General features: G+C 36.4%; 1 protein-coding gene across 4 annotated transcripts in view; it reads left to right on the plus strand.

Annotated features, from left to right (window-relative positions):
* The first annotated feature begins 249 nt into the window (after positions 1-249).
* kcnab2a (potassium voltage-gated channel subfamily A regulatory beta subunit 2a) overlaps positions 250-14572 on the plus strand; it is a 111773-nt gene continuing 97450 nt past the window's right edge. For 2 of the 4 annotated variants that reach the window (XM_048172121.1, XM_048172124.1), the window contains exon 1: positions 250-400. The gene's annotated coding sequence lies outside the window, so the exon portion shown is untranslated. Of the gene's footprint in view, positions 401-10379; positions 11179-14572 lie in introns of those variants that run through there. The other 2 variants (XM_048172123.1, XM_048172122.1) reach the window with 2 other exon arrangements.

Consider the following 14572-nt stretch of genomic DNA (forward strand, 5'->3'; position numbering starts at 1 on the left):
TATAAAGTAATATAATGTATAATGTATATAATATACAATAAATAATGTATATATAATTTATCTATTTATTTATTTATTTGACGATAATGTGTATTGAAAAGGCCTGCATAACTATTGGTCGCTTGTAACATATTTCCAGTGACGTCCTGAAAGGCCAACCAATCAACCGCCGCTGCCTTGTCGCGGTGCGTCTCAACCAGCCAATAGGAGCGTCCCTACGCAGCGCGAGTGTGTCTTTTGTAGCGCGTGGCGAGAGTGTGAAAGCGGCAAAAAAAGTCACTCGTTGCAGCTTGTCCAACGTCCCTCTGACTGAACTATCGCGCGACATCACACAAAAAGCAGTTTTTAAAGGAAAAAACCGATAAACGTCATATTTAATGAACTCTTATCCATCTGTAAGGTAAGAATACGTTATTATATCGCTGTTCAACTGAAAGAAATCAGTCACGACTAAAGATTTTGCTGAATATTTCATATGTTGACGTTGAGCTACCGTTATCTCCGCATATATGAGGACGTTATGTCAGGATACAGCTTGTAAAGTTCGGAAATGATAAACAAATTTCTGTTGTAGTTTACTATTCGCCTTCTTTTTAGCTAGTTTGTCGTCTCAGAGGTTTGATTTTTGAGTTTTGATGTGAGCTTGAACTGTCAGTTCGTGATGAGCAGCAGCTGGAGTCAACATCTGCTTCCATATAATAATAATAATAATAATAAATATAAAACATATTTTTGTTCACCATGTTTTAAATGTTTTTTATAACTCGATAAGTATAGATGGGTTTTGCAGGATATCTTTCGCATCAGTGTTTACCATGGTTGCTAAACACCTGTTTTACTGTTACTACTGCAAAACATAAAAAAAGCTTAGATGGTGAAAGAAACTTTCATTTTGTCAATTGTTTTATGTTTGATGACATTGGCTAGTACCAAGTTAGTTTAATTAAAATAACAAACACTGTGGTATTATGGTGGAAATTATGGTTATCATGGTACTTTTTTTGTGAGGGAGCTGCCTAAGAAAACATGTAGCACAAATTAATTTTTAACATTACATTTATGCATTATACAAAGTGACTTGCATTACATTCAAGGGTATACATACAGTACATGCCTTCCCTGGAAGTCGAACACATGACCTACTGTTTGAACTATAAGAATGCATTTAAAGGTGCCCTAGAATTGAAAATTGAATTTATCTTTGCATAGTTAAATAATTAGAGTTCTGTACATGGAAATGACATACAGTGAGTCTCAAACACCATTGTTTCCTCCTTCATATGTAAATTTGATTTGGGCAAAAGACCACTGAAAAACAGGCGAATCTCAACATAACACAGACTGTGAAGGAACAGTCGGGATCATTAATACATAAGCCCCCAATATTTGCATATGCCAGCCCATGTTCAAGGCATTAGACGAGCCAGTATTAATGTCTGGAGCAGCACAGCTGAATCAACAGACTTTATGCAGGTAAGCAAGCAAGGACAACAGCGAAAAATGGCAGATGGGGCAATAATAACTGACATGATCCATGATATTTTTAGTGATATTTGTAAATTGTCTTTCATTAGCATGTTGCTAATGTACTGTTAAATGTAGTTAAATTAACATTGTTTCTTACTGTATTCTCGGAGACCAAAGCCATGTCGTTATTTTCGTTATTAAACACTTGCAGTCTGTATAATTCATAAACACAACTTCATTCTTTATAAATCTCTCCAACAGTGTAATGTTAGCTTTAGCCACGGAGCACTATCAAACTCATTCAGAATCAAATGTAAACATCCAAATAAATACCATACTTACATGATCTGATATGCTGCATGACGAACACTTTGTAAAGATCCATTTTGAGGGTTATATTAGCTGTGTGAACTTACTTTATGCAATATATTATAGAGTTGCGAGCTTGGGGGTCGGGGAGCACGAGAATTTAAAGGGGAAGCACGCTGAATTGGCGCATATTTAATTATGCCCCAAAATAGGCAGTTAAAAAATTGAATAATAAAAAATCTATGGGGTATTTTGAGCTGAAACTTCACAGACACTTTCAGGGGACACCTTAGACTTATATTACATCTTGTCAAAAAGGGTTCTAGGGCACCTTTAAGGATATTGAGGAGAGTTTTTTCACATTTGCTGACATGATATACCTGGATTTTTGACCAGACAGATTGACTTGAATGAATCCATGTCTGAAATGCATTTCCTTCACACTGACAGAGCTCAACTTTATGCAAATGAGCAGTGACATAATGGTGTGACCACCAATGGGAGTGCCTGATGCAGTTGGATACTGCTGTGAAGTTGGAATGCCTACTAAAAGAGTCACAGCAAGGGTGCCTTCACTCTCATTGGTAGATGCTGCATCAAGTTGCTCTGCATTTGCATAAAAATGTATGCTTAAGTTTTTGGATATGGCCACACCCTGTCTGCAATAGTTGCTCATATAGCCCACTGCTGGAAGCTCTTTTTTAAATTGAATGATTTTGTCGCTGGCAGTGTATTGTGAAAATGGTAGATAACTAGAATTTATAATTTAACTTTTTTTTAAGTTGCTAAAATAGGTGATAGAATGCTGTATAAAGTTAGAATATTTTAGTATTCACTTTTTTTGTATACAGCAATCAGTCGGAAATGCACTTGCTTTGTCAAAAAATTGGCTTCCACTGTTTTCACACTTCAGCTTGGCTGCAGTTATTTGAGACCGTCCCTCAAGCCACATGTGAATGTGCTCTTCTCAACTCGAGTGCAGGAACAGGAAGGTGAAGAGTCAAGAGTTCTCCTCACATGCTGCATGCAAGTGCATCTTTTTTTTTTCTTCTTTATCTTCTTTTTTTTTTTTTTTTGCTGGCCTCTGCTCCATTCCGCTGCAGCACTGCAAAACAGTGTATAAATAGAAACCACTGTCTTACTCATCTTTTAACAAGCTGCATTTGGGACTAGTGTACTGCCAGGAGTCATCCAAACAAAAGAGTAACATTGCACACAAATGCAGCACAAAGAGTATTGCTGGTACCACAGTGCTTGTGATATATAATAGCCTGCATTACAGGCATTTTTTCTACTGGCCAGATTGGGCCAATGGGTCAAATCTTTACTTGCCCCGCCAAAATTTTCACTTGCCCCACAACAACAAAACATTAATAAAGTAAAAGAAAAGAAAATGGGCCTATAAAATAAGCCTAGTTATTGTTTTTGTTGTTTTTAATACGTGTAACCTTAATAAATAGGGTTATAACACCAAAAGCTACTAGATTAACTCACTTAAATTTTAAATATTGTTAGACAAATAAACAGTAAGTAATAAAATAGTAACAAATAAACCAATTATGAGTAATAGCAAAAATAATTACAACAGAACAAGCATATAAATGAAATAATCGATGCTTTTCAAGTTTTTCATAAACAGGAGAGTTTAAGGTACAGAAATTGTAATCTAGTGTATATAAAGATAGATTAAACTTTATTATACGTTAATCAGTCGAGCAGTTACAGATGCATAAATAATTTTTTGAAATGTTGAAAATATAAAACGTTAAATACGTTGTTTGAAATTATTTATAAAATGAAAAGACACTTTAAACGTGAAATTAAACCCGCCAGTAGGTGGCAGCGAATGTCATTTAGATTCAACTGATTCATTCAAGCGGCTGATTCATTCAGGAAGTGTTAGTCAGAGACGCAAAACAATGCTGGAACTATTTTCGTAGGCGAAATAGAGCGAAACCAGCGATTTGGTGTCTAAAATGTAAATCATTTGATATTAGGTTGTTGTTCATTTAACTGTACGCTGTATAAAATCAATATAATTTGTAATCATGCTGATATTTGGAGAAAAACGGCGCTCTTTGTTTAATATTGGTTAACTATATTAAATTATATAAATATAAATGATATACGGGGTAATTTTTGTCCCTTATCTTGAATTCTGGGGGCATTCTAAAGGCATTTCAGTAGTACACTAAATCACGCAGTGAAATCGTGCACTCTAAATATTAGGGCTGTGTATCACCAACAATGTCACGATACGATACGCATCACGATACTAAAGCCACGATACGATACGTATCACGATATGGTTCAATTTAGAATTTAAATTTATTTTGAGCAGAGTTTAGTAACAGTAATATGTGTTTATTGAATAACCAGTGTTATAACAGTCGTGATAACTGAAAAACTATTTTGTTTTTGTCATTAAAAAAACCAATGATTTAAATTAAATATAAAAAAATTGTCACAAAAAAGCTTCTTTTAAAGTCACTCCCTCAGTAACTGAATTGACAATTATAGTGACACTGAAGCATATCAACAAAGCTCAATGACTAATTTCACTTGCAACAGTAAGTTGACTGTAAGAAAACTAAGTTGGTTAATTATATCGGCTATAATATTATAATAATGTCTATACTGCCTGTTTTTTTTCCATCTGTAAAAATGATTTTTTTGGATATCAACTCAAAATATGTTCTAGAACAACATACGTTTTTATTAACGTGGTCTACAAAATATGGGCTACATGAGTTTACAATACACACTTAACAATAAGGTTCATTTATTAAACATCAGATAATGTATTAACATGAACTAACCATGAGCAATACATACTGTATTAGTTCATCTTTGTTAATGTTAGTTATTAAAAAATACAGTTGTTGATTGTTTGTTCATGCTGGTTTACAGTGCATTAACTAATGTTAACAAGATATAAATGATGTGATGTGACCGCAAAGGGCACTTTCACTTTCACGATCAAAGTGCATGCCACTGATAAGCACTGTAAATGCAGTATTACAGTATAGCTACACATACCAATTAAATGCGCAGGTCTCCTCTCGTGCGTCCTCCCCACTGGACGAGGCCAATATCACTTTCGTTTCGCTTTCAGATATCTCTATTATATATGTCATCACTGCTTTTACCTTTCTAGATGTAATTACCGAAATCAAAACAGTCCATAAACTATATCCTCACGAAAACTTAAGTCAAGCCAGCTCGCGCGTCAACCTGAGAGATCGGCCTCCAAATTTCTCGGTTTCTAAATGGACGGTTTGGCTTGATTGACAAACGCTAACGTTCGGGCATGATTTATATACCATCGACCTGTCCTAAAACGTTAGCACGCTTTGATCGATGATTTGGAGATCGCGTGTTTCTCCGTTCGAGAGCGCATTTCCTGTTCACATTCGCGACAAAACAGCTGATTATTTACGAATGAAAGCTCACAGAAACGTGAATGTGTGCTTGCATTGCTTGCTAGCGTCAATTGACATCACGTGATTGGCTAGATTTAAAAGCAAGACAGACTCGATACGGCAGCTGCTATATCGATACGCGCATCGTCAGGAGTTCATGACGATGTATCGTTGTATCGATATTCTGAGCACAGCCCTACTAAATATGCATGCACACTATAACCTACCAGACTACGTCACGTAGTGCATGCATGCACTCAGTGGGTGTTTTTGTTTGGTTTTTGTAAAGTGAGGGACATACTCGATAATTTCAGATTGTTAAATCAACAATTGAGATATCATAGACCAGTGGTTCCCAAACTAGGGTACGCGTACCCCTGGGGGTACGTGAGGTGACAAGAGGGGGTACGCGAACAAAATGCTGAGTAGTTCATTTAATTTTACCTTAAAATAATATTAAAATCGAGCATGTATTTCTAACTGCCAAAATGTCGTAAATCCAGTACATTTAATCAAATTACCTCATCAGTTGCAGTCAAAAATGACTGTATCCACAGAAGCAGCATCCATATGATAGACTGCGTGCTGAATCTGCTCTTAAATCGCGCTAAATTGCTGTCGTTCTCGACAATGCACCTTTGTAAAAGTAGGGATTTAGCACTTACTCGCATGAAGAACAAATATAGACACAGACAGTGGATTAATTTCGATTTAAGACTCAAACTTTCTCCGATACAAAAACATACCTTGTGTGAGTTCTTGAATTTAATGATGATAACATGCAAGAATGCAATTGTTCCCAAATATCCACTGCAAACGTGACATTATTATACAACAGGTCAAAAAATAAAACGTACATTTTAAACACAGTACTGTCAGTATTTACTCTATTTTGCAATGAAATAATAGTTCTAACGACCACAGCAGAACTACAACACACGTCTGTGTTTCGCGAACAAATTCTGCAGCTTCGAACGAATCGTGAGTCAATGATTCATTTACAGCCACTTGCTTCATTACTGAATGAATGACTCGATGACTCACTCATAAAAACAGCGACTTGCTGCCACCTACTGGCGGTTTTAGTTTAATATTTAAAAGTTTTACTTAGTTTTACCATCATTGCATATTTCTCTATTGAACATTTTTATTTAAAACAGTATTTATTTTATAAAGTTATTCAGAAAGGTAAAAAAAATGCACTGAAAAATCAATTTAGGGGGCAAATATTGTCCCTTAATGGTAAAGGTGTGACTGCAATCGAAGTGGAAGAAAGGGGGTACGCAGAAGGATGGTAATCCCTTCAGGGGGTACTCCAAGCTAAAAAGTTTGGGAACCACTTTCATAGACGATATATCGTACACCCTACAGCACTGGCCTGATTGGCAAGTGGCAGTTCCGTCTACTGTCCCGAACATCGTTCAAACTGGCCCCAGGCCATCGGGCAGTCCTTATTGTCGAGCCCTGCATAGTTGAGGATTGCCCTTGAAAAATGCACAATTTGGAGACATTGTAATAATATGAATTAATCTAGAAAAGATGGACCGTGAATGCCTCCTCTCTTCCTCAAAGATATTTCTGGAATATTAACATATTTTGCAGCACTGCTTCCTGCTTGAGTAGCTGTACAGTAGAGAGCTGGCGGCTAGACTCTAGCAAATAGTTCACAGATTCTGTACAAAGTGACATCAGTTTGTACAGGCCCGCCCAAGACTTTTGATAAGCGAGTTGTACACTGTGCACCGCTGTAGCGACAAGAATGTTTGGTAAGCAACTCGGGTGTTTTGTTGTTGGATGTAAGAGTGAACATAACAGTTTTCATGTACTCCCGCAAATCATTTTACACCAGACTGCTTAGTACGAAGGGACAATACAAAACATTTTTTTGCTAAAAAGTTGTTACTTAAGGAAACTGATCCAGCTTATAGTCTCCGGAGTGATACTGGTTACAACAGTAATGAAAGGGAGAGCATGCACTTTATTAATTTTCATCGTAGTAGTTTTATGGACATAAGGTTCACCAGTTTATTAAGCATTCCCTGAAAAGCCATGAGGTCTGTATTTGTTTACTGTTAGTTTTAACTAGTGTTTTTGTGTAATTTGCTGTGTATGATGATGATAATACAAGGGAGAGAGAGAGAGTTTATGGATAAGACTTTAATGTGCAATTCTTGTGCTGTTTTATTTAGCTCTTATACAATGATTTTCTGGAGTGAAAACAGATGCTTCACATTTTGTGTGGAGTATAATAAACGTCATAAAACTCATCAGTAAAGTTTTGGTCATCATTCAGATGGCGTCCACTACAACAGGCTTGTACTAATAGTGGATAAAAGCAAGATGACAACATAAGTTAAAACTGTAATTAAAATAAACTATGCCTGTTCTCTATGCAGCATATATTATCTGGCTCTGTAGGCATCATTGTCCAACTCCATCATACTTACTTTTCAAGTTAGGCCTAAATTTCACTGGTATCTAAAATTTTGGGGTCATAGCCTTATTTATTACAATACAAGGATACATGGCTCAAAAACAACAAACTAACAGCTATTTTATTCATTTATTACTTTTTTGTGGTGGTGCCAGTGAAAATTTAATTAATTGAATTCGAATTGAATTGAAATCTTGTGAATCAGAATCCAATCCAGTCAAGATATATGTATCGATACCCAGCCCTAATGCTAATGTAATTATTGTTATACTTATCTATAACTGTATAGTAGTTATGGTTTTTTGTGTGAATGGGCTTTTAGAATTTATGCAGTTTAATGGTTATATTTGTCTCAAACTGTGACCAAAAGAGCATGGTTGTGCTACTTCATAGTGATTTATATATATATATATATATTTTTTCAATTCAGTGTAAGGGACATTGAGATTCTCTCACCTGTCCTTGGGATGCCCTTAATGTCATTAGAGCTTACTGGAGTGATGTGATGTGATTTCCAGTGTTTTCTGAAATATTATGGATAGTTGATTGCTGTAATTTGTCATATTTTATCTCCATGACATTTTCAATTGCAGGGGTTAATTAGAAACCTGTCAGATGGTACGATGATCATCATTATAATAGTTACTTGTGTGTTATTTATGGTTATGTAATTAGCTGTGTAAATGTAATTCGTAAATTTCCATTGCTGAAGGGACTTGGATTTTGAATACTCTACCCATAATGGGCAAAAATGACTTGGTCGTTCTCAGCATGTGATTTACTGTTGTATCTTTTCAAGGTCAAGGCTATGTTAATTATCTTTCTTAGAATTACAGCAGTTTGCTGAAAATGAGCTCACCTGCTCCATTCCTTTCTCAAACTATTGTTTTCCAGCTGAGAAATGGACCGCAGTTCCTGCAGGTATTGAAAATGCCTCTTTTGACATCATGAGAATTCCACAGTGGGAAGGCTGTGGATGTTGGTTGGTGCTATGACAATTTTTTGTCTTTTCTAAGTGCTCTTTAATCTTAGAGTCAGGGAAAGAACAGTGTACAATGTTGAACCTGCTATTATATGAGAAATGTATTGACAAATGCTTCAGGGCATTTTCATGTGTAAGAACTGTTCTTGTCCCATGTAGCAATTTCAGCTTCGCTGTTTTTTTGTTTGTTTGTTTTTTGTGACATTCTGAGTTTTCATCACAGCCTTCACAGGCGTAACTGATAATATAGTTTTCAGGGAAACCTGTATACATTTTTCTGTGGTGGCTGTTTTAAAATGATTTATTTCTTTCCTGATGTGACGACAACCTCTTGAGCTGTTTTGCCTGTAGACCTATTAAAATGATGGTTAATGGATTTCTGTTTAAAAGGAAACTGATTTTTAATGTTATTACTTGTCCATCAAACACTGTTGAGTCTTTTCAGACAGCATCCCAATTATCTTTTTGCTCATCCTACTTATACATTATATATACATATGGATTTGTGAATGTTTAATAGACTACTGTGGTCTTCAAGAATGCATTTATTCTTACACTGTTCTGTATCCTGCGTAGCACTCATAGCACTTAGACTAAATGTAGAGGTGTTTCCTTTTGGCCGTGCTGCAAAGATGGGAATAGAAACGGGGCAAAGAGATCTGCTGTAGTATGGCTGGACTGGATGTGAGCCAAGGACCAGCGACACAGTAGTATGCAATGCTAGAGTTGCTGCAGTCCCCAAGGCTCCGGGCAAACGTCTCAAACTAAAGCATGTGCTAATACAATCTGTGTGGAAAATGAGATGATGATCTATAGTGCAGAAACTGAAATAAAGGAAAGGCAATACCATTGGACACAGTCTATTTTTATAAGGGATTTCGTGTTATAGTGCTAGGGATGATTTAAAAACTTCTTCTTTTTTTTTCTGCACTTACCAACTAGCATCCCCTTTAATAATGAAATAAACTTTTTTTTTAATCTGTTAAAATTACAAAAAGCATTTAAAAAGAGTAAATTTTATGCACTTTTTTATTGTGTATATATTGCAAATATATGCATTATCAAACAAATATATAGTTTGTATCCCCCTTTTGTCAATAATTTTATCCCTTATTTAAACTGTGAAATAAATTCTTCATGCCTTGAAATAGCTTGAATGTAACTATACACCCATGCTTCATTTAGTATACGTGGATCTATGAATATGCTAATTAGCCCCACCTCCACTCACTCGCACGAGCTCAGAGATCCACTTGGTCAACTTACTGATGTAAATGCTGCACAATGGTATCGCTTTTTACAACGTTGGACACATAATGGTAATTAATATGATTAGCCTTTTGCTTGCCTACGTTATCAAACTACTAATAATGTGTTGCTAATGCTTTCATCATTAATGATATGCTTAAAACTGTCTTTATATCACTGCAGTTTTAAGGAGAAAATACTCAGCAATGGTGTTGACTTATGAATTCACACATGGTTTGTCTTAAAGCATATTAAAAATACCACATTAGACATATAAACAACATTAAAAACTTGATTTTCACCACAGAGGGACTTTAATTAAATTTAATTACACATACATTATGTGGAAATTAAACCGTTTTTCACAATAGTAAACGACAATATTGAAATACCTCTAAAACAAAATTTTTGCTCATATAAGTATGGCTGCGTGGGTGGGGAAAGATTTGAACTAAAATCAATATTAATAAGCAAATCAAATCCTGATATCCCACTCTGTTATTTTCCACCGAATTCTCTTTCACAAGGATACATTTCAGATTATGGAAGCTGAATGCATTGTAAATGCTGTTTAATGTTGTCTTTGAAGTTCGTCCTTTAAAAGAGGCTCAGTGTATTTCACCACACACCTGTGATGTGTCCTTCGACTCAGCAAATATATCAAGTCCAACATAATGTTGAAGAAATGCGTGTGGAGCGATTTCCAGAACCCTGTACCTGTCCAAACACATCTTTGCAGTGGGTTTTTATGAAGACATTTCAAATATGCTATCTTAAATTTGTTTGTGTCTCCTTTCTTGTTTCTTTCTTTCTCTCTTTCTCTGTTCCTCTTTGCACCCGTTGTTCCTCCATATGGTTAGATGTTGCGCTGACTGTGCAGAGCGCTGTGTTAGCGTGATGTAAGAGGGAGGGACCCTGCGTTTAACGCATCTACTGTGTTCCTCAGTCTCTATTCACTGGCATTGTCTCGGGAGACTCGCTCACACATACACGCCGCTTCGGTCTCTCTCTCCTTCCCATCCGCCCCCTCTCACGAGCACACTCATGCACTCAGGCATACAGGCACACACATTGACAGGGTAGCGTGGAGGATAAACCCACTCACCATTCCCGTCTCATCTCCCCCTCCCTACCTCTCTCTCTCGTCGTCGTTCCTGACGCTCGGCGGAGGCAATCTGGCTGCACCCACCCAACTCTTCTTCAGCCTCGCCGAGCAGGAAACACTGCATCAGGCATCGGCAGAGGTGCGTAGTCAAGCAACAAGACGAGCTCTCTCTTTGCTTTCCTCTCCATCTCATCCTGCTCCCCACCTAAGCGTGAGTCTGTGTGTGTGTGTGTGTGTGTGTGTGTGTACTGTGCGGGCGAAAGGGAATTCTGTCTTTCCGTCTCCTTGTCTTTCCTGTCTCGGCATCTGCTTGCTGCGTTGAGAGGCATAACCATATTGCACAGGGAGTTATTCTGTCTGCCTGTTTCCCATTGTGCTCAATGATTAATGCATGATGTCTCTGCTTAAATTAGCATTAGGCATCATAACATTCAAAAATTGTGCGATATTTGTGAAATGCATTGAAAAGTAAGCATTTGATGGCTGAATATGAGCATCATGCTCTCACCTGCTGCAGTGCCCATCTGTTGCCCACAAATGCTGGCTTTACGCTACACAGTCCGACATTGACAATACGTGTTCTGTTATGGCTTCAATTATAGTAGGTGCGAAGATGTGTTATGCTTTTTCGGTGCTGTCATGACATTATGAGTACCGTCTGCTAGAGAGGAAGTGGCTTTTCCTATTAGGTTGTGTGTGGACGGTGTCGCTCTGCCTCTGGGCACTGGGCCGATGCTGGTAAATGCGAGGAAGGTGCAAGTCGCAGGAATTTGGTGCAGTAAGTTTTAATGGCAGCTACAGCATTAAAGAAAAAAGGTGCTAGGTCTCTTGTTTTAAAGGTTGGAGCTTGTTTATTTTTTTGCAAATGATATCTATCACTTTTGTATTGTGTGATCCCAACCATGTTTACAAGACCTATCTGGTCAGTAGGGATAGCACCAATGTTTTTTGAACTTTGCTGTTTTAACTGCATCAGTGATTAAAATGTATAATGCACAGATAGCTCATCATTTTCATAAGACATACTATTTCCTTTTTAGTATACAAAAATAAAGTGTTGTCATATAGCCTAGTAAATGATACATTTTGCAAGTAATGCTTGTTTTACAATAGAGCTGGACTATCTGGATAAATTGAGAATCATGATTTTTTTTTTTTGTTTCAAACAAAGATCACGATTTTCCCAAGATTCTGAGCGAACAACAAAATAACATGTAATTTACTAGAGGTTCTGACAAAATGTTAATTGCTGCAGTCTATTTAAAATGTTTAATTAATCTGAATTATTTTTAAAAAACTAGGTTTGAATGAATGATTCAATGACTCACTCAAATACTTCACTTGTGTCATTACTGGATAATAAGCGTTTTTGAATCAATCTCTTGAATGAATGATTCAATGACAAATACGTTTGTTTTAACAGTCACTTGTTGCCACCTGGTGGCATAAAGATGTAATGATATAATCATTATTTGAAGTGCCAAGTTATTTTCAAAAAGTGATTTGCTCTATTTTGATCGCTACTATAGACATCAGTGTTTTTATCCGAACCATAAACTTTTATTCCAGTACTTATGTGATAATATGAATGTAACACAGAAATAACGATATTGTTGAATTATAATATTGTCCATAACTTTATTTATGATAACTGCTTTCTCTGGGTCAGCGGCAGCACACACAGATTTTAATGCTCCGGGGTGAATGTGTCTATAAGGTTTGATAGACACAGGCAAATTGCTGTCATTTAATTGGAATGGGATCGCATGGGTGTTTGAATCGAGATTGTGATCTTTTACGATTCCGATCTTTTACGAACGATTAATCATGCAGCTCTTCTATGCAGCATTGTAGTTTGGTGTATATCATGGTTAGATATTCTTGTGGTTTTGATTTGGCTAAACAATATGGCATGAAACGAGACTGAAAAGTGCTAGAATCATTCAGGTCCTTACAGTTCACATCCCTAACAATATATTTACATGTCAAAATTATAATGATCAGTATGCATAAAATATTGTTTATTAACTTTAAAATGGTAAAGAATTTTCAAAGTCACTGCTAAAAGAGATAAAATGAAAAATTTGTAGGCACATAATCTGGGTCATCATAGTGCATTTAAGTGAAGGCAGTGCTATTCTTAAGACTACAACATCATACAATGCCTTAAAAATTAGGCTCATAATATCTCAAGTTTCAGTGTCTTTCTCTGTGCTGCTTAATATGATCCAGAGCATTGAGAATAATTGAAAAAAGACATGATGGAGGTCTTTTTGTCTGTGGGTTATTTAATCTTGAGACACTGTTCAAAGACGGATGTGGTTGAGAATGCTAGAGGATGACTGATTGAGATGTGCTAGTCAGATATTAGTGTTTTTCGGCAGATTTGTCTTAATAGTTGCTGGACTGTTTTTCAAGCAAACATGAAGGAAGCTCTGCATGTACATTTAAGGTTCTCCTCGGAGAAAACGCCTAAACAGTTCTCTCTAATCATCCTGTGGTGCAGACGCAGAGCTGCTGTCTTGCTGCATTAGTCATGTTTGGGAGTCCCACCAGGGAGAAGGTGTGCACTTGCAGATCTGTGTAACCTACGGCATTTATCACACCTGTCTGCATCACAGGTGTGTGCTAATGTGTGTAGAAGTGTGTATGTGTGTGTTTTTTCATTTAGACCACCCAGTCATGTTGCCAAAGCATTTGTAAGTATAGACTATACAAGGTCCAAAATGGACACTCGCCAAGTGCCAAATTGGCCAGGTGACAGTAATGTTTTTTAGGAATTGCAATTCTGATTGAAGCAGAATCGTCAGAAATTCAGGCTGCCTTAAAAACAGTCACTGTTGCATTGCAAGTACTTTAGGAAGCCAAAAAGTTTGTTGTAAAATTTTGTGGCACCTAATTTCTGATTGCATGTTTTCCTTTTTTGTCTTTTTTGTTTTCATAGTTTTTTCTAACGAAACAGGAAGCTCAGGCAGGATATATTGAAGGGCTTGTGCCTGGTTACAACAACTTGTATAATTAGTTAGGCTATAATTAAAAAAGAATGAAGTACCTTTGAACATGCAGCATTATTCAGTGTTAGGGCTGGGTAATATGACCAACAAATCATCTTGGTATTTTTTTTGGCTAAATGGTGATTATATGGTATATATCTCAGTATTTTCTACATTTTTTTTCTATTTGGATTTAGAAAAATAATCTGTATGTATTTTTAAAAAATCTTAATTTAACATCCTGCCTAATGTTGTCCTTCAAACAGTGTTCATATTGAAGGCTATTAAAACAAATATAGTGAATGTAACCATATAGTCTGGCACACTATATATGTGCAAAAAAGGGAAAATTACATTACATTCTAACATTGTAGGCTAACATTACAATCTAAAAATTAAAATAAAAACAAAAGCACAGACTAATTAGCTAGGCTATTTTGATTACCCCAAATATTCACTTTACAGTTACTGCTATCGTAAAAATACACTTATTTATAAGTTTAAAATTCTACATATGGCACATTTATTGTTCAGCAACAAACGTTTTAGCAAAATGTATATTTTAGTCAGAATTATGCCGATCCTATTCTGTTGTGCTCCGTCTGTTAGGCG

Source organism: Megalobrama amblycephala, linkage group LG21 (genome assembly GCF_018812025.1).
Source record: "Megalobrama amblycephala isolate DHTTF-2021 linkage group LG21, ASM1881202v1, whole genome shotgun sequence".
Classification (NCBI taxonomy): Eukaryota; Metazoa; Chordata; class Actinopteri; order Cypriniformes; family Xenocyprididae; genus Megalobrama; species Megalobrama amblycephala.